The sequence below is a fragment of the Felis catus genome, chromosome A1 (assembly GCF_018350175.1).
Source record: "Felis catus isolate Fca126 chromosome A1, F.catus_Fca126_mat1.0, whole genome shotgun sequence".
Lineage (NCBI taxonomy): Eukaryota > Metazoa > Chordata > Mammalia > Carnivora > Felidae > Felis > Felis catus.
Genome location: NC_058368.1, coordinates 9331429 through 9351085, shown reverse-complemented (window position 1 = coordinate 9351085; position 19657 = coordinate 9331429). Strand labels below are relative to the sequence as shown.

At 46.2% G+C, this 19657-nt stretch overlaps 1 long non-coding RNA gene across 1 annotated transcript; it reads left to right on the top strand.

The window, feature by feature from the left end:
- The first annotated feature begins 18098 nt into the window (after positions 1-18098).
- LOC111559546 lies at positions 18099-19338 on the top strand. The gene is made up of 2 exons (XR_002740626.2): positions 18099-18363; positions 18623-19338. It is a non-coding gene; the product is annotated as an uncharacterized LOC111559546 (long non-coding RNA).
- The last annotated feature ends 319 nt before the right edge of the window (positions 19339-19657 follow it).

Below are 19657 nucleotides of genomic sequence, written 5' to 3'. Positions count from 1 at the left end.
GGCGCAGTCGGTTAAGCGTCCGACTTCAGCCAGGTCACGATCTCACGGTCGGTGAGTTCGAGCCCCGCGTCGGGCTCTGGGCTGATGGCTCGGAGCCTGGAGCCTGTTTCCGATTCTGTGTCTCCCTCTCTCTCTGCCCCTCCCCTGTTCATGCTCTGTCTCTCTCTGTCCCAAAAATAAATAAAAAACGTTGAAAAAAAATTTTTTTAAAAATTTGGTAGACGAAGAAAATGGGACTCAGAGATGCGAAGTTACTGCCCCGTAGCTCGGAGTCAGCTGGTCTAAGAGAGGCGGCGAGGACGCAGATATCTGGGTTCTTTGCTCCTGGCTCTTTCTGGCAGGCCACAATGCCTCCACTATAGCATGCAAAGTCAAAAACCGTATGGGCACTTAAAACGAAGGTTTTGTTCTTGTGGTCAGAGGGGCCTGAGGCACTACAATCGGCTACTTTACCAACGAGAAAGAAAAAAAAAAATCCATGTACCTACGTGTGTGTATCTTCTCGAACAACTTCAAAATCAGCGTTACAGCATGGCAGGGCTGGATTCACTTAGGGTTCACGTAGAGCTTACCAGGAAGGAGACCGAGGGGCTGGTCAGGGCCAGAGTTCAGCCGGGGCTCCGCAGTGTTGTTCTCAACTTCCCTGGCTCCTAAAAATAGCCCCTAAAATTCAAACTAGGTTCCCTTTTGTGGTTGTTGTGTAAATCAGGGCATCTTAGATGAGATCGATTTTCTTCATTTCCTTTAACAACAGGCCCACTTTTCATGCCTCTGGAGCGTTCGACTCCACAGCCGTTCATCACATGACCTCCATGTGCCAGGCGCTGGCGTGCCTCCGGAAGGTCGTGGCCGGGGGAGGCCGGTCAGCGGTCTTTTCTGCTCAGGGCCGGGTGTGGGGGCCCCGCTCTCAGACTGTGCGATCCTCAGGCCCACGGCCTTGCCCTTGGCCTGCTCTTCAGGTCTGACCTACAGGAGCCTGCTGATCAGAATCTGCCGGGCGACAGTCACTTCAGTTGCTAGAGGAGATGTCATGTCACATCTGTGGCTTACAGGGGCGGGGGGACTGCAAGAGCTCCCCTCAGGTTAGTGCAGAAAGCAGGTAAAATGACGCCTGGCCTTTAACGGGGACAACCGATGCACGCTGGGAAGGAGGGGCTTTGGGGGAGCTGCCTGCGTGACTTTGGCAGTGGTGATTTCTAACTGGGAGGGCGGAGGGCAGTGGTGTGCTTGGAAGGGGTGGGGGAAGGGGTTCTGAGTGTGCACAGCAGGCATGCGGCTTCTGCTTCGATTGTTGCTTCTGGGGTTGGTTCTGGGGACACATGATGGAAATCACGGGGGTGGGCGGAGGCGTGGTTTACTCCTTTAAGCCCCCTTTGGGCCACCCGGTGCTGTTGCATGGCGGGGGCTGGAGCTCAGAGCATCCCCCTCCTCTGTGTCTGAGTCACTAAGGAGAAAATAAGGGAAGATTGCTTACGTGCTTGAACTCCTTGCACATAAAAGAAACGTCAAAGACCTGTGGAGTTTCTAAGCCTCATCCGAAAGAGCCAGAATCACTTAGGGAACAGGCTGGGAGCACCCCTGTGGCGGGCAGAGCACGCCAGGGGCGGGAACATTAGAGTGTGGATAACGGGCACAGAGGGGCAGGAACAGAAGCTGCCGTGGAGGAGAGGCCTTGAGGGACAGGGGGCAGACAAGGCTGAAGAGCTACAAGCCTGTGCAACTTTCACTTGAGTGCTTTATTGTCCCAAAGAAGTGAGGCCTGGAGGAAAAAGAATTGCACATGCGTACAGGATTGTCCGAGATGCGGTGCTCATGCACGCAATAAGCTTGGCCATTACTGCTCTCCTCTGTCAGTTGATCTGATTCATCCATGGTCCCAATTCTCCGCCATCTTTGGATTCCCTGCGTGCTCTCCTGTCATGGCCGCTGTGGAGGGCGGGGTACTTTCCAAAGGCCACGTAGCACAATGGCTTGTCCTCCATCAGGAGAAGATTGTCAGTAAGGCGAATCGTCCCGCCGAGTGGTGAAGCTTAGCAGTGGGTCCCATGTCTGTGTGGCGTTGCAGGGGACCCGCGCCACGTCAACACCCACCACCTCGGTCCCTCCCCATCATCACCTGGAGGTGCAGGTCCGGTGCAGGAGAAGAACATAGCACTTTGGTATCAGGCCCCTCTGGCTTTAAATCTCTATTGTGCCAGTTAATAGATTTTACTTTGGGTAAGAAACTACGGAGTCAAAGTTGTCTCCTCTGGAAAATGGGGATTCTAACACTTGCCTTACGAGGACAAGGAAGGCGTTGGGGCGCGTGAGAAGTTAGTAGGCAAATTAGAACAGGAAGTCTTCTCCTCAAGATGTTTTACTTCCATTTGTCAGGAAATTATTATAACCTGTGGTGACTGCGTTTGAAAGCTGGCCCTGGGATGTGGCTCCTTTATTTCAGGGAGGCCTTTCGCTTAGGATAGCGGTGAGGTACTTTGTACAGTGCCTGGTGGACACGGGCTCTCAGCTTTCACCAGGCATGGCAGCCTTTGTCCCCAGCCCGTCTCAACAGGGAACCTGAAGTCACAGGCAAGACCAGGACTGAACCTCGAGTCCGCCGGCTTCTCCTTCAGCTCCCCTTCCTTCATGATTTAAATCCACCTTCAGAAAAGATTCCTATCTTTCAACAGAACACCTCACTAGGGATTTTGCCAGAAACAAAAATGTAGATACACCCTGAGTGTCCGTAGGAATTGGTCCCCTCTCTCTAAGCAGAAATGCTGCGTTAGAGAGAGCTAATAATACCATTTCCAAAACACAGAGTTCTCAGGAAGATGGTGAGCAGGCCCAAAAAGGGACTCCCAAACTCTGCCAGATTCTATCCACTCTATTTGTGGTCTTGAGGGAATGACCGGCCTCTGGTGATTCAGCTCCCTTATATGTAGAATGGAACAATGGGGACGGGACAAATGGATGGGGCCGAACTCACACCTAGGATCCAGGTATGGGCATGTGACCCAGGGTGGACTAGTTAAGTGCCTCATCTGGCCACAGGGACTGGTGCGTGGATAAGACTGCCAGGTAAAATACAGGATGCTTGTTTAACTGCATTCCAATTTAAATTTGGAATTTTAGGTAAATAAGTAATTTCTTCCATATGTCCCAAATATTACAGGGGATATAATTATACTAAGAAATTATTCATTTTTTTAATCTGAAATTCAGATTTAATGAGGCATCCTGTATTTTCACTTGCTAAATCCAGCAACTCAAGATACTCCCTTGAGGGGAGCCGATGAGAGCCCTTCTTGGGACATTTCTGGAATTATCAGCAAAAAGCCACTCTTTTCCCACTAGGATTGTGATAGCTGAGGTTGCCAGTCTCTGGGGCGACCTTTCTGAAAAAGGAGAGGGCAAACTGAGCACAGATGAGAGACAGAGAGAAACATGCCTGGAGTTAGAGCCTCTGGAGCCCGCTGTTCTGATTAACCCCGTCCTTTCCAATTAGGTGGACCCATCTGTCCCTTTGCCCCTTGTAATTGTCCAGACCATGCGTTCCCAGCTCTGTACTGCCATTCCAATTTTCCATTTTAAAGGCTTTTCTTTCTGTCAAAATCTTCCCATTCCTCAAAGAAGTCCACTCAATTTCAATCTTCTCCAAAAATTGTGCTCGGGCTATGGCCTTCGCCCACCATGTTAATAGGATCCCATAGAAAGGTCGCTTTTGTATTCTGGAATGCAATGTATCTGGTCTAGGGACTTAGTTTATTTAAAGCCCTGGACACTCCCTGGGCTTCAGTTCTTCTGATATCAAACGAAGCCCCAATAATACCCCAGGGTAGATTTATTTAAAAGATTGAGGGGCACCTGGGTAGTACAGTTGGTTAAGCGTCTGATTCTTGATCTCAGCTCAGGTCATGATCTCACGGTTTGTGAGTCCAAGCCCCATGGTGGGGCTCTGGGCTGATGACACAGAGCCTGCTTGGGATTCTGTCTCTCCTTCTCTCTGTCCCTCCCCAACTCATGCATGCATGCACCTCTCTCTCTCTCTCAAAATAAATAAATAAACTTAAAAAAATTAATAAATAATTGATCAAAAGAGGTGCATGGGTGGCTCAGTCAATTAAGCGTCCAACTCTTGATCTAGGCTCAGGTCATGATCTCACGGGTTTGTGGGTTCAAGGCCCCCATCGGGCTCTGCGCTATGCTAACAGCGTGGAGCCTGCTTGGGATTCTCTCTCTCTCTCTCTCTCTCTGACCCTCCTCCACTTGTGCGTGCACTCTCTCTCTCTCTCTCAAAATAAATAAATTAACTTAAAAAAATCAAACGATAGAGGAAAAGCAAGGAGCAGTCACCAGGCGTCAGCTTGATCTCTCTTGCAGTGACAGGACATTTTGTAAAGTCCCTCGTACATGGAGTCAGGAGCCCAAGCTTTGAGTCCAGGTACTATCGCTGACCATCTCCCCGACCTGGATGCTTCAGGTCCTTGTGTGAGTACTCATTTGTGAGTACTCGTGCAGGTACTTGTGTGAGTACTCATAAATACTCACTGTGAGTGCTTGTGTCACCTTGTTTCCCTATTGGTGATGTGCCGTGTTATACAACAACGGAGCATGTGTTTCCAACTCCCTGGCTCAATGGCACAGGGTCATGTTGATAGATCCAAGGATCGGTGTGGAGAGAACATACTTGGATTTCAGATGGGCATCTTACAAAGTTTTCACACTACCCTTCTCCTGAAAGGTGATGTGAGAAAGAGAGAAAGAGAAATTCAATCTAAGTGACAGAAGATTGGTGTAACATGTCTACAAGAAATAACAGAGGCCAACATTCCCAGAGGTGACGCATGTCCTGTCACAAAGCTATCTGTCATCCTAGGCTTTATCAACAACTTAAACCTTAGGGGACACAGAACTGGGGGGAGGGAATGGCCACTATACTGGAAAACAGAAATAAATTTTAAACCAATTTAATATTCTGCATTGATGGTTTAAAGCGAAATCTATCTATCATCTATCTGTCTATCATCTATCTATCACCTAGCTTTTATCTAAAAGAATAACATCCAGCAGGTTAAGAAAAAAGCCAACTACACAAACGTGATTCATGAGGAAAAGACTTGGAAGGTTTGAGTTACATCAAGCTGAATATGAATCACCAGTAAGTGTCCAAAATGCCAATGCAATGCGAGTTTGCATTATCGCGACTTGGGAGAGCCTCTTTCAAGGGACATAAGAGCTTCCTCCGCACTAGCCATCCCCTTTTGTAATGTTGGGACTTATTCTAAGGAGGAGATCAGAATGTGACGGAAAAGCCCTGGAAATCACCCATTCATCTGTTCATTCAGGTACTCGTGCCTGTATTCACTCAGCAAACGCATCCAGCCTTAATGGGCTGCAGTCTTGAATCCTTTTGGAAATGGCGTAGGGGTATAAATCAAAACCTAAGAGAGAGCAAATAAATAAAATATGCCAGAAACTATTCTAGAAGGATGATATTCAGACAGGAAAGACAGAGTCCCTGTCCTCAAGAATCTCAGCCTGGAGAAGGGAAGGGCCAACAATATGGGGATTCGGGGCCCATCGCAAAGCACAAAGTGGGCAGAAAGGGAAGGTGGGGAAAGGGCGGTAAGTTAGTCACACTCCGTTCTGGGCACACTGATGTCTCTCATTTGTTGATTCATTTATTTCCTTGTTTTGTTCTCCCTCGCCCAGGAGGCAACCATTTTAAGGGGGTGACGTGTATCCCCTGAGATGTGTGGGCTCTTGAAAACCGTGTGATGCTGCTTTGTACACATTTTTACATAAATAGTACTGTACCGTGTACCTGATTCTCTCTCTGGCTTTTTTCATTCAATTCTAGACAGTGAGAACTAATAGGGTTGCTGAGTATACAATCAATCCTCATTATTCTCAGATTCTGGGTTTGCAAATTCACCTACTCACGAAAATTTATTTGTAACCCCCAAATCAATACTTGAGGAGCTTGAGAGCATGTCCGTGGTCATTCACGGACATGAGCAGGGTAAAGAAAAAAAATGTGAGTCACCGACAGATACGTTCTCAGCAGCGATAGAACAAAGACACTCTGGCCTGTTTCCGATTCTGTGTCTGCCTCTCTCTCTGCCCCTCCCCCGTTCATGCTCTGTCTTTCTCTGTCCCAAAAATAAATAAACGTTGAAAAAAAAATTAAAAAAAAAAAAAAAAGGGGGCGCCTGGGTGGCACAGTCGGTTAAGCGTCCGACTTCAGCCAGGTCAGGATCTCGCGGTCCGTGAGTTCGAGCCCCGCGTCAGGCTCTGGGCTGATGGCTCAGAGCCTGGAGCCTGTTTCCGATTCTGTGTCTCCCTCTCTCTCTGCCCCTCCCCCGTTCATGCTCTGTCTCTCTCTGTCCCAAAAATAAATAAACGTTGAAAAAAAAAAATTAAAAAAAAAAAAAAAAGAACAAAGACACTCTGCTTTCCGGTTTCAGCTCTCATACTGTGTAACCCAGAGTCGGGTGCTCGGTTTTTCATATTTCTGTGCATTTTTGATGGGTTTGCTGTATAAAATGGTCCCAAACATAGTGCTGAAGGGCTGTCTAGAGTTCCTCAGTGCAAGAAGCCTGCGATATGCCTTGCAGAAAATTCACATAGATAAGCTTCCTTCAGGCATGGGTTACAGAGCTGTTAGCCATGAGTTCAATGTTAACATTGAATGCTGTTCAATGAATCAACAATATGGATTAAATAAGGTGCCTTTAAACAGAAAAAAAAAAAAAACCCACATAAAGTAAGGTTATGTGTTGATGAGCTGACCAAAAATGTGACCGGGGCACCTGGGTGGCTGAGTCAGTTAAGCACCCGGCTTCGGCTCAGGTTATGATCTCACAGTTTGTGGGTTCGAGCCCCGCATCAGGCTCTGTAGATTCTGTGTTTCCCTCTCTCTCTCTGCCCCTCCCCTGCTCTCTCTCTCTCTCTCTCTCTCTCAAAAATAAATAAACATCAAAAAAAAACCCCTTTTTAAAAAAATTGTTGTGACTAGAGGCTTGTAGGAACCTCCAACTCGGTATTTCCTCTAGGAGCAAAGGTTGAGTATTTGCTAATTTCATGTTTGTGGCGACTTTATACAGCCCAACTGCCAGTAATGAGAACTGACTGCACCCCTGCTTCATTTCTCCTTGCTTCTGTGTTCTGTTCCATACCACATTTCCCTTCCTTATTCCCCTAGTGATGGACAGCTGGAGTGCCTTCAAGTCTCAGTTCCCACCATCAAGTTCACGACAAGGCTCTCCATGCACCTTCCTTCAGAGACCAGTGTGAGACTTTCTCTGGCAGCATTCCCAGGAATATGGTTTCCGGGTCCTAGGTAAGCGCATGTGCCCGAGTACTGCTGGATTGTCCTAAAGAAGGGCTGCCCCCCATCTATACTCCCACCAGCATCACAAGACTGTCCTGCATTCCTTACAGCCCTGCCATGACCTGTCATCGGCCAACTTTCTCATTGTTTCCAGCCAGATAGGTATAAAGTCATAGCTTATTACAGTTCTTATTTGCTTATCATTGTGGGTTTCCTCTTGTGTGAATTGACCAGTGTTTGGCCTATTGATCTATTCAGGTTTTGAAAAATTGACTTGCAAAAATTCCTTAGACACTGTAGATATTTGTACCGTGTCAGGTTTAGACATTTTAAATGTTTTCCTGATGTGTCATTTGCCTTTTCATTGCATCTATGATTTTTGTTTAATTTTTGTTTAATTTTTTTTTTTTACATTTATTTACTTTTGAGACACAGAGTGAGACAAAGTGTGAGCAGGGGAGGGGCAGAGAGAGAAGGAGACACGGAATCCGAAGCAGCCTCCAGGCTTTGAGCAAGAGGTCAGCACAGAGCCTGTTGCGGGGCTCGAACCCACGAACCGTGAGATCATGACCTGAGCCGAAGTCGGACGCTCAACCGACTGAGCCACCCAGGTGCCCCTAATTTTTTTTTTTAATGTTTATTTATTCTTGAGAGAGAGAGAGAGTGAGAGCCAGGGAGGGGCAGAGAGAGAGGAGGGAGACACAGAATCCGAAGCAGGCCCCAGGCTCCCAGCTGTCCGCACAGAGCCCGACACGGAGCTGGAACTCACGAACCATGAGCTCATGACCTGAGCCGAAGCCGGGCGCTTAACCGACTGAGCCACCAGGCGCCCCCATGACTTTTTTATTAAGTGGAAATCCTTAATTTTGATGGGGTCAAGGAAATGTAGCTTTGGATAGTGTCTAGCTGGGAAGAAGGGGTGGAGGTTTTAGGAGTGAGTTTTCATGTGAAGGGCCATGTGATTTAAGGAAAGGGTAAAGCTAATTGAGATTTTCGGGGAGGGGATGGGGGGCAGGAGACAGATAAATATAAATGGTAAGACAACGAATTTTTCTGGAGGGCTATCTGTCAAGGAGCCTTTAGACTTAGTCCAGCCGCAGGTAGCAAGGACCGCCCTCTGAGAGGAGCTCCTCATTCTCCCAGACGGACAAGGAAGGACAGGCTGGATGAGTGCCCGAATGCCCTTGACCAGGGGGCAAGAGCCAATGAGCCCCGAAGTTGCTTTCAATTCTGGGAGTCTGTGAATGAAGAGATGGAAGGAAGAGGCAGGGAATTTGCATGGAGATTATCGCCTCCCTTAAACCGGCAATTCATCATTCCTGTGCCAGTGCTTACCTGGCCAAGCTGGTCTGCCCAGTGTCTGTCAACAGTAGTAACATTTTCTTGCTGTACCCCATCCCCACCCCTTACTTAAAAACGCACAACTCATTAACCTCATGGACGGGGTATGAAGCAAGTCCCTTCTGCGACTTTATTTTTTGTGTGAAACTCACGTTTAATTGGGACTTCCAAAGGGCTCCCTGAATTATAGGTGTGAGAAGGAAAAGGTGAAGGGAAGGTGTTGAAGATAGCCTAGTGTCGTTATGAGACGGGCCAAAAAGCAGTTCCTGTCTTTCATTCATTCATTCATTCATTCACCCTTTTCTTTTTTTTTATTTTATTTTTATTTTTTATTTATTTATTTATTTATTTTTTAATTTTTTTTTTCAACGTTAATTTATTTTTGGGACAGAGAGAGACAGAGCATGAACGGGCGAGGGGCAGAGAAAGAGGGAGACACAGAATCGGAAACAGGCTCCAGGCTCCGAGCCATCAGCCCAGAGCCCGACGCGGGGCTCGAACTCACGGACCGCGAGATCGTGACCTGGCTGAAGTCGGACGCTTAACCGACTGCGCCACCCAGGCGCCCCTCCTTCACCCTTTTCATTACACACTGGCGAGTGCCTCCTCCGCGTCAGACCCTGGGCTCGGCCCTAGAGATACAAGAGTGAGCCAAACAGCCTCTGCCCTACCTTTACGGAGCTTTGGGCTTAGAAGGGCAAACATTCACTTAACACCAAACGTCCAAATTTGTTTTCAGACTTCTCCGTGTCTTCTCCCTTTAAAACTAGTGAAATGAGAAAAAGCAATGCAAATTAGAATGGAATAAAAATACCATTTTCATCTGTTATGCTGGCAAACATCCAGAAGTTTGTTGGTGAGGCTGTGGGACAATAGGCCTTCTTATACACCGCCGGTGGGAACACAGACTAACGCAGCTCCTCTGAAGGGGAATTTGGCAATATTCAACCAAATTACGTATGCACTCTAGCCTTTGACCTAGCAATCCCACTCAGGAAAATATCCCTGAGATAGGCTGGCAAAAATACGGTAAGGTCTACGCACGAAGTTATTTGTCACGATACTCCTTGTAACAGCTAAAGACGGGAAAAAACAACCCAGATGTGCCTCACTAGGGGACTAGTTGAAGAAAGCGTGGCCCCGTCTAATCCATACCACGGAGAACCTTGCATCTCAGAAAGGAATGAGACATATTATGACACCCTACTCTAAAGTAATCTTTAGGGCAATGCCCGGATGACTCAGTCGGTCAAGTGTCTGACTTTGGCTCAGGTCCTGATCTCACGGTTGTGGGTTCGAGCCCCGTGTTGGGCTCTGTGCTGACAGCTCAGAGTCTGGAGTCTGCTTCGGGTACTGTGTCTGCCTCTGTCTCTCTCTTCCCCTTCCCTGCTCACACTCTGTCTCTCTCTCTCTCTCTCTCTCTCTCAAAAATAAATTAATGTCAAAAAAATTTTTTGAGAAAAAAGATCTTTAGGATCTGTTGTTAAGTGAAAAAAGCGAAATGGAGAAATGGCATATAAGGTATGTTACCTTACGTCCTAGGACAGGGGAAAATTGCCTGCAAACCTATAACTTTACATTTTTAATGAAAGGAGGAACCAAAATTGTTACCTGTGTGTTACCTAGGGAGGAAACCAGACGACAAAGGAGACAATATAAACTAGGCGATCTTTATTTCATAGGCTTGACTTAGGAGCCCTCTGAATGTCTTCGGAAACAAAATTCAATCAAAAACAAAACCATATTCCCCGCCCCCCCCCCCAGAATGTTGAAAGCAAAAGAAAACGATGTAAATGTATATAAATTTAGTGGCTTAACCATATCGACAAAAATTGTGTCAGATGACTTTAAAACCTAATAGTTTGATTGTACATCTTCAGTGGGAGATACTTATATATACACACACATATATATATACGTATAGCCCAAGGACTAAAAGAGTCACAAAGAAATCTTAGGCTGTTTCAATAATATTATTGTTAATAATCATATTGGCATTGCCATTTTGAAGTATATATATATATGTGCGTGTCTTTGTGTATATATCTATGTATATAGATATGTATATGTGTATATATATATATACATACATATATCTCAACTATTCTGTATTTTAACTATATAATAAAATTGGAATACAGACACATATGTGAAATAAACCAAATAATTTATTAAAAGAAAGTGAATGACTAAGAACTAAGAATTCCAGTGTGTAAGAAATAAGTATCATAACCTCATGATGTATTTTCTCTTAAGTTTTTTTTCTAGCTCTATCCACCAGAAAGGTCTGGAAACAGGAATGAACCTGGTAGCAATGAGTATCGCTAATAGCCAGATTGTAGTCTCTAAATATCATTTCCCATTAAAAAAGAAATAGAGGCCACGGGGCACCTGGGTGGCTCAGTCCGTAAAGCATTTGACTTCCGCTCAGGTCATGATCTCGTACTTAGTGAGTTCGAGCCCCCTGTCAGGCTCTGCGCTGTCAGCACAGAGCTTGCTTGGGATTCTCTCTCTCTCCCTCTCTCTCTGCCCTGCCCTTACTCTCTCTCTCTCTCTCAAAATAAATAAATAAAGTTAGAAAAGAAGAAGAAGAAGAAGGAGAGGCTCTTGGAGAAATGGAAGCTTACCAACAGCAAGACAAACACGGAACAACTTATTATACCAAAAATCAAGAAAGTCATCAAACAAATGGATATTCTTCCAAAGGACTCAAGAGGCATCTGGAAGGGACTACCTCTGGCCAAAGATAAGGCAATTTGATCATCAATAAGATGAATAACTTCAATAGTTTGAGATATATCAATTATTTTCAGATTTACAGTTTATACGTGTAAAACCTCACTGGTCACCTTTGGAGGATACTAGGAAACCATTCAATATTTTGAAAACTAGTGAGTACTACGGGGAACGAACCACGCACACTTCCTGCCTTGCCTGTACGAATTGCACCTCAGAAGAACCAAATACCTGACGAGGGAAGAGCGCTCCCTCTCTCTTTAAGACGTAAATCCCTATCAAAAACTGCAGAAGAAATGTGCATTAGTTGCCCAGGGCTGCTGTCAAAAGTACCGTAAACCAAATACCTTCAACAACAGAAATGTATTGCCTCACAGTTCTGGAGGCTGGAAGTCCAAGATCAAGGTGTCGGCAGGGCGCCGCTCTCTCTGAAGACACTCGGGAGGGAGTAGTTCCAGGTCTCTCTCCCAGCTTTGGGGAGTTCCTGGGCTTGTGGCTGCATAAGTCCAACCTTCGGATGGCGTTCTTCCCGCATGTGTGTCTGTCTTTGTGTCCCGATGTCCCTTAAGGACACCAGTCGTAGTGGGCAGGGGACCCACCTCACTCCAGTCTGACTTTATCTCCACTTAATTCCATCTGCAGACACCCTATTTCCAAACACAGTCCGGCTCTGAGGTCATGGGGGTAGGAGTTTAGCATATGAATCTAGGGGTCATAATTCAAGCCAGGACACAATGACAGGGTTAGAATCGCATCATTTTGTAATTCCTAACAAAATAACGGATCATCTGTAACTGCTAAAACCATTAGCAAATACCTGCCGACGAGCTTTCTGGAGAGCGAAGCAGGCAGCAACATCCGACTGAGGGACTAATCTTGACATCACCAGATGCAGGGCAACCCAGCATGACAGTGCTTCCTGAGGCCCCAGGAAGGGCATGGCACCACCTGGGAGGTGCTCTTGCCTCCCCCACCCCAAGAAAACCCCCACCACACCTGAATCTGAACAAGCCTTTAGAGGTAAGACATAAACCAACAGTTTAGAGAATTTACAAGTGAGGAAAAAAAGGTGTTAAATGACACCTTGGGTACCACATCAGCAAAATCCCACATGTGAGAAATTCCGTAAGACAAAGGTTTGATTTCTTAACAGATGTTGAGGGGGGGAAGAAGGGAGGGGGAAACCTATAGATAGAGACTTTAAAAGGGATGTCAACCCAATGCTGCGTATGCACTTCGTTTTGGTTTTGATTTGAACGAGCCAGCGATAAAAGATAAAAACATACAAGAGACAGAGAAATTTGAACACTGACTGGATATTTGATGACATAAGAAATTACTAACTATTAAAACCAGAAAGAAAGGCATTACTAATTACTCAACGCGATAGGTTTTGTTGTAATTTTTTCAAAACCCTTATCTTGTAGGCATACAACTGAGGTCCTTATGGGTGGAAAATTATAGTGTCGGATATGTTTCCAAATAATCTGGGAAAAGGGGTGATAAACCGGGTGAGAATATAGACGAAATGCATTTGGCCATGTGTTGACACAGGGGTGATGGGTACCTGGGGTTTCATTACACTTTTATATGTTTGAAAATTTCCATAATCAAGTGGTTAAAAAATGGATGAGGTGGCTCTCCTCCTCTAAAAGCCTTATCTATTCATCTCTGTTCTGGATCCCATCCCATCCTATCTTCTCAAGGACTAAGCTCCCCATTTATTGCCTCTCGGAGCTGAGTCATCCCCACAGCTTATAAACATGCTCGACCATCTCCCATCCAAAAAAAGAAAAAGAAAAAAGAAAAAAAGAAAATCAGGGAAACTGACTTCATTTACTCCATTGGCCCACCCAATCTTTTGTATGCCTTTGCACGGCTCTAAACTTCTCTTCTTACGCGCATAGTTTCTAAGTTCTCACCATCCGCTTCCTCCTCAACCTCCTGCCATCTGGCTGCTGTCGGAAAATGTTGTTAAGGTCCTTACCAACTGCCATGTTGTCAACTCCCATGGACACTTTTCGGCCACTCAGCTGCTTGGCCCTGCTTTCCTGCCCTTCTCCATCAGCCCACCCCGATCCTGTCCACCTGTCTTCCCCCATCTCGTGTCCCTCTCCCCGAACACACAAAAACTTCCCTCCATGCCTTCCAGTTCCTCAGATGCCCCAGATGCCCGGGTTCGGTGCCTTCCCTGTGCCTCCTTCTTTCTTCCTGGCTCTCCCCACGATTCTCTCCTCTCACCATTCCCGTCTTCATGGTTGCTCTGTCTGACTGGGGCCCTCCACCAATCTTTGTCATTGCCACCTGCTTCGTTCCCTTTTTTATAACACTTATTGAACATCGGAATCCGATTTTTTTTTTAATTTTTTTTTTCAATGTTTTTTATTTATTTTTGGGACAGAGAGAGACAGAGCATGAACGGGGGAGGGGCAGAGAGAGAGGGAGACACAGAATCGGAAACAGGCTCCAGGCTCTGAGCCATCAGCCCAGAGCCCGACATGGGGCTCGAACTAACGGACCGCGAGATCGTGACCTGGCTGAAGTCGGACGCTTAACCGACTGCGCCACCCAGGCGCCCCCGGAATCCAATTTTTATTTGTTTTCTTCCCACTGGACTATAAACTCCACAAGGAAAGGAACCAAATCTGGTTTTGCTCATCTCTGCAATCCCCACAAACAGTACAGTTCCTGGCACACAGAGGCCACTTAGAAAATATTTGTTGAATGAAAGCATTAAATAATACGTGAATCAAATGAGTACTCAACTTAGTGTAATAACAAACTTTGACTCACACTGTGACAACAAGCACATTGGGGCGTTGATCTCGTTTGAGAGGGTCACCAAAGCTTCCACGTGGAAATCACATTTGAGCGGAGATCTGAGGGGTTGGAAAGGAGTCACAGAGGAGAAGTGGAGTTAACAGAATGAGAAAAAGGTCAGCAGACCCTGATGAAAAACCGCAAGAAGGGTTTCTGAAACCAAAAATCGCCTGGGGGATCAGAGATTGACCGTTTCCCCTATGAGGGTTGGGGCTGGTGCATGACTTAGGAGTAAGTGACATAATGCAGAGAGGCCCAAAGGCCAGGGTGGCCCAGGCTACATTTAACCACTCGTTTCCAGCAGTCAAGGAAGCGTGAGCAAGCTTTCTCTTTCCTTGTTCTTACAAAGCAGGAAGCTTGCCGAATGCTTCAGTGCACAGCCCTGGGGACTGAGCTCTGCCCTAACCTCACACCTTCCTCTGTGATAGCAGCCATGTTTACCCAAACAAAACCTCAGACCCTGTATAATTCACTTTGCCCCGCTGACCTCCTTTGCTCAGATCTCTAGCTTTGGACGAAGGGGGTGAGCAGAGTTCAAACATGTGTTCCCTAAAGGTAGTTTCCAGGGAGCAGGAAACTGAGGACCACTCAGCCAGCAATGGTGGAAAGAAGTTGAGAATCCAGGTCTCCAAAGGAACAAAGGGCAGGTGGAGGACTTCCGAAACTAGTTCAAACACGCACGCGCACACGCACACACACGCAACACATATGCAGAATTAGTAAAAAGGCTTTTTGAATATTGACTTGTCCTTTGACCCCGTAGCTCTGTTTCTAGAAGGCTGGGCTGAGGAAATAATCAGAGGCAAGGCCAAGATGAGCACATTAGGAGGACTGCTGTAAAGCTATTTACAAAGCAGAAAATTGCAAAAACCTAAATGTCCAAAAACAGAAGGAGGGCTAAATAAATGAGAGCATGCCTGAGCTGGTGTGCGGCCATTACCATTATGTTTAGAGATAAATTTTAATTGCTTGGAAAATGCTCATCATATAATGTCAAGTGAAAGAAAGTAAAATGAATAACTGCTTCTATAGTGTGAACTCAAACATTTGCATTGCTATATATACAGGAGAGAGCCAGATAGGTAGATGAACACAAAGAAAAAGATTGGATAGAAATCATAATTATAGTCAGGTCTTCCTGGTAAAAAATGTTTAACATTTAAAAAAATGTTTATTTAGGGGTGCCTGGGTGGCTCAGTCAGTTGAGCGTCCGACGTAGGCTTAGGTCATGACCTCGAAGTTTGTGGGTTCGAGCCCCACGTCGGGCTCACTGCTGTCAGCAAGGAGCCGGCTTGGGATTCTTTGTCCCCCTCTCTCTACCCCTCCCCCACCTGCACTCTCTCAAAAATAAATAAACATTAAAAAAAAGTTTCTTTATTTTTGAGAGAGAGAGAGAGAGGGGAGAGGGCAGAGAGAGAATCTCCAGCAAGCTCCGCACTGCCAGCGTAGAGCTGGATGCAGGGCTTGAACCCACAAACCATGAGGTCATAACCTGAGCTGAAACCAAGAGTCCGACGCTTAACCAACTGAGCCACCCAGGCACCCCCAGAATTGCATTATTTTAATTTGATTGTTCTTCTCTGCATTTAATTTTCAAACACATGCGTATCTTATAAAGTCACAAATGAATAGTAAGAATCTTTTCTATTTATTCATTTATTTCCTTTTCTATTGCGGTAAAATAGACGTAACCTAAAACTTACCATTTCAGCCATTCTTTGGTGCGCTGTTCAGCAGCATGGAGCACATTCACAGTGTTGTGTGACCATCACGGCCACCCGTCTCCAGAGCTGTCTTGTCTTACAAAACATAGACTCTGTAACCCACGCAACGAGGACTCCCACTTCCCCCGCCCCCGTTCCCTGGCAACTACCATTCAACCCTCCGTCTCTGTGAATTTGGCTTTTCCACTTACCTCATACGAGTGGAATCACACAGCACTCCTCCTTCCATGTCTGGCTCATTTGACTTAGCATAATGCCTCCCAGGTTCACCCACGTCTGACTTATTTTTCAAGCACCTTAGTGTGGTTCTTACATTCTGCTAAAATGCAGGGCCGATCTATAGTGTCCTCGTCTGTAATATGGGCACAATTGCATCCACCTCCTTCATCCGCACTGGTTAATTTAAAGCGCTTCAGGGGGCACCTGGGTGCCTCGGTCGTGATCCCAGGGTTGGGGGATCGAGCCCCGCATCAGGCTCCATGCTGAGCGGGGAGCTTGCTTAGGATTCTCTCTCTCTGAAAATAAATAAATAAATAAATAAATAAATAAATAAATAAATAAACAAAAATAAAATAAATTTTAAAAAATAAAAAATAAAAGGTATAAAAACTTAAAAAAAAAAAGATTCTCTCCCTCCGCTCCTCTCTCCAGTTTGCACTCCCTCCCCCCCTCTAAAAACAAAAACAAAACAAACAAAAGTGCTTCAAATAATGCTCAATATATAGTAAGCGCTATTCATATTTTAAATTACCATCATCACTGTGGCTGTAGTTTAGTGCCAGACCTGAGCCTCAAGCTCACTTTCTTAACTCCTAGGCCAACGCTGTTCTTACCAACTCTCTCCTTTCTTCTGAGTCCTTCCTTTGAACCTCGACCCTTGACCATCCCTGCCCCTCCATCCCTGCTTTTTACCTTTCTCTGTAGAGCACGGGGCCTTCCAGAAATGAAAGGGCAAAAGGAGGGAAAATTAGAGCTGAAAAGGGGAAGGAGAGAGCACAGTGAACGCATGAGAGCCTGTCCGCAAGAGTTTGCATCCGCCCAGAAGGAATGAAGACACAAGCACCCAAAACACCGTGCTGACGCTCAAAGCCCTTTCCTACCTACTGGTAGTTAGATGTGCCAAGAAACGGCTCTATTTTCTACTTCTGCCAGAGTATAGGCGAACCCTCATTTCAACAGGTAGCACGTAGGAACATCTTGGTTCACAATAAACCTCCATAAACCTTGGTTTATTTCAAACTGTATTTAATGGGGGGGGGGCACCTACCTAGATTTCTAGAACATTCTATGTGTGATAATTTTTTACGATTAGCCATCGTTCTCTTCAAAACGCTGGCGCGTAACCTTTTGCTCCTAGTTCTCTTCCTCCAAAGGTGGCTGAGAGCAGTTCTTTTTACACCCTAGTCGAAAGGCAGCCGCCAGTGGGAGTTTTACAGTCTTTCCCTGTCTTATTTCTCCCGTTTCAGAAAGATCGCTTTCCTACGACTTCTGGCCGTCTGCTTTGCCTGGCTGAGGAGACACCCCAGCCTTCCTCCACCCACATGGCCTTGCAGCCAAAGACCCAAAATGCAGGGAGTGGTCCAATTAAAAATCTGGGCACGCAAGGAAAAGCAGGCATCAAAGGACAACCCCATTCTCCTTACAAAAAAAAAAAAGGAAAGAAAAAGAAAGAGCAGTATGTAAATATTTTATTTCAAGTTCTTTTGTGCTAATTAAGGAATATAGACAGTTTTTAATAGGGTCAGCAACTACTCACTTGGAGTGGAATCTTCTTAATGGACTGGGATAAACAAGAAAGAATGCCTTAAAGTGAAGTCTCATTACGCAGGCACAGCCCCAAGCCATGTTCCCTTCGGGCATCTGCTGGCTTCCAGGACGTTCGTGGGCGAGGTGAGATGTGCCCAAAGGAGGTACCTCTTTCAGAGGGCATCTGTGTGAGAGCAGACGCAGGCGGCCTCAGTCACCGAACGTGCACTTCAAGACTGTCATTTTAATTCTGAAGTGTTCACGTATCCTACTCATTTCTGAAAACACACGTGTCAGCTCGGCGTCTAGCTCCGGGGACGTCAAGTAAGTCGGGGGGGGGGGGTGAGGAAAATGTCAGAGCCCAAATTTTCTAATTATGTCTGTTTTTGCGCCTTCTATCCCCTACCCAGCCCCCCCTCGCTTCCCCCTTCCCTTCCTCTCTCTACCAGTAACAGGGCGGATTTGGAAACGGTTTCAACTCTGTACCACCTTGGCCATCTCTTCAGGTTCAATGTGTCTCTTCTGCTTAAGAATTCAGGATGCATGGGCCGCACATCAGTGTCAACCCTTCGGCTTGGCTGGGACCACCTGGGTTGGCCAGCAACTTTGACAGATGCAATCCAGAAGAGGAAACAATATCTCTGTTGAGAGCCACTGCTCTTGGCCTGAATTCGTCAAACGGTATTTATTGGGAGAGCACGAGGGAAGGAAGGAGGAGGGAGACGAACGTAGAGAGTGTATCAAGCAAGCAGGGCTCAGCCTTGTGGGGGGGGGGGGGGATGGCATGCAGAGTAACATGCATAGGAAACCCCAGCACGCTTTAAACACAGCCTGATGGAAACTTCTGTTGCAAGGCAGATTTCAGAGGTTCATATTCAAAAGTGTGCCACGCAGCATCCTGGGGGCTTTCACGGACATGGTCTTTTTTAATCCTCCCCAGAAACCCTGGCAAGACCATCCCGTTATCCTCCTGGTGCCCTGGGAAAACGGAGATTACGAGGGTCAACTCCGACCAACGCTCCCGAGACTCGAGCCTTCTGGCTGCGTGACCGGCGGTTACCCCCACTGCACAGGAAAAGACAAATCCTCGCTTTTTAAATGTACCTGACATTGTAATGAGCCTGACATTGTAATGAGCCATAGTAAGGTAGATGTTAACAGTGGGGGAAACTGAGTGAGAACTCTACTATCTTTGCAACTTCTCTACAAATCTAAAATGATTCCGAATGAGTTTATTTTAGAGAAATAGACCCACAACCTGGAGGTATAAATACTTCCCAAAGGAGTATACAGCAAGTGACTCCTGTCATCCCGTCCCTCCGTCCATCCCTAAGTTGGCCACAGGCAGCGCTGTGCCTGCCAGCATGTGTCACACTGCCAGGGATGCAGTCTGTGCAGGGAGGAGGAAATAAAGTGGCTATGTAATAATGGAAGGTGGGCCCTGATTTGCACTGGAGGCTCAAGGAAGGCTTTTCAGAAAAATAATACGCACAGATTTTAACTCACCGATGTATGAGTGTGCAGTGAATTATGAATGGCAAGATGGCATGAGTTGAGACTAGCTTCGATTGGTGGTATATCTTTCAGCTTGACCATGTCTTTGCCAAATAAGGATCTTTAATAAAAAAAAAAAAAATTACGGGGATGCCTGGCTGGCTCCGTCGATGAAGCACCAGACTTCAGCTCGGGTCATGATCTTAAGGTTCGTGGGTTCGAACCCTGCCACGTCAGGCTCTGTGCTGATGGCTCAGAGCCTGGAACCTGCTTCGGATTCTGTGCCTTCCTCTCTCTCTGCTCCTCCCCCACTCATGCTCTGTCTCTCTCTCTCTCTCTCTCTGTCTCTCAAAAATAAACAAACATTAAAAAAAAATTACAAGGAATTTTTACAATTAGCTACCTTCCTCAATCTCCAAAAGGAGAGAGGCTCTTGGTTTTAGGCAATCCGATGTGAGGGAAGGACAAGGTGTTCAGAAGC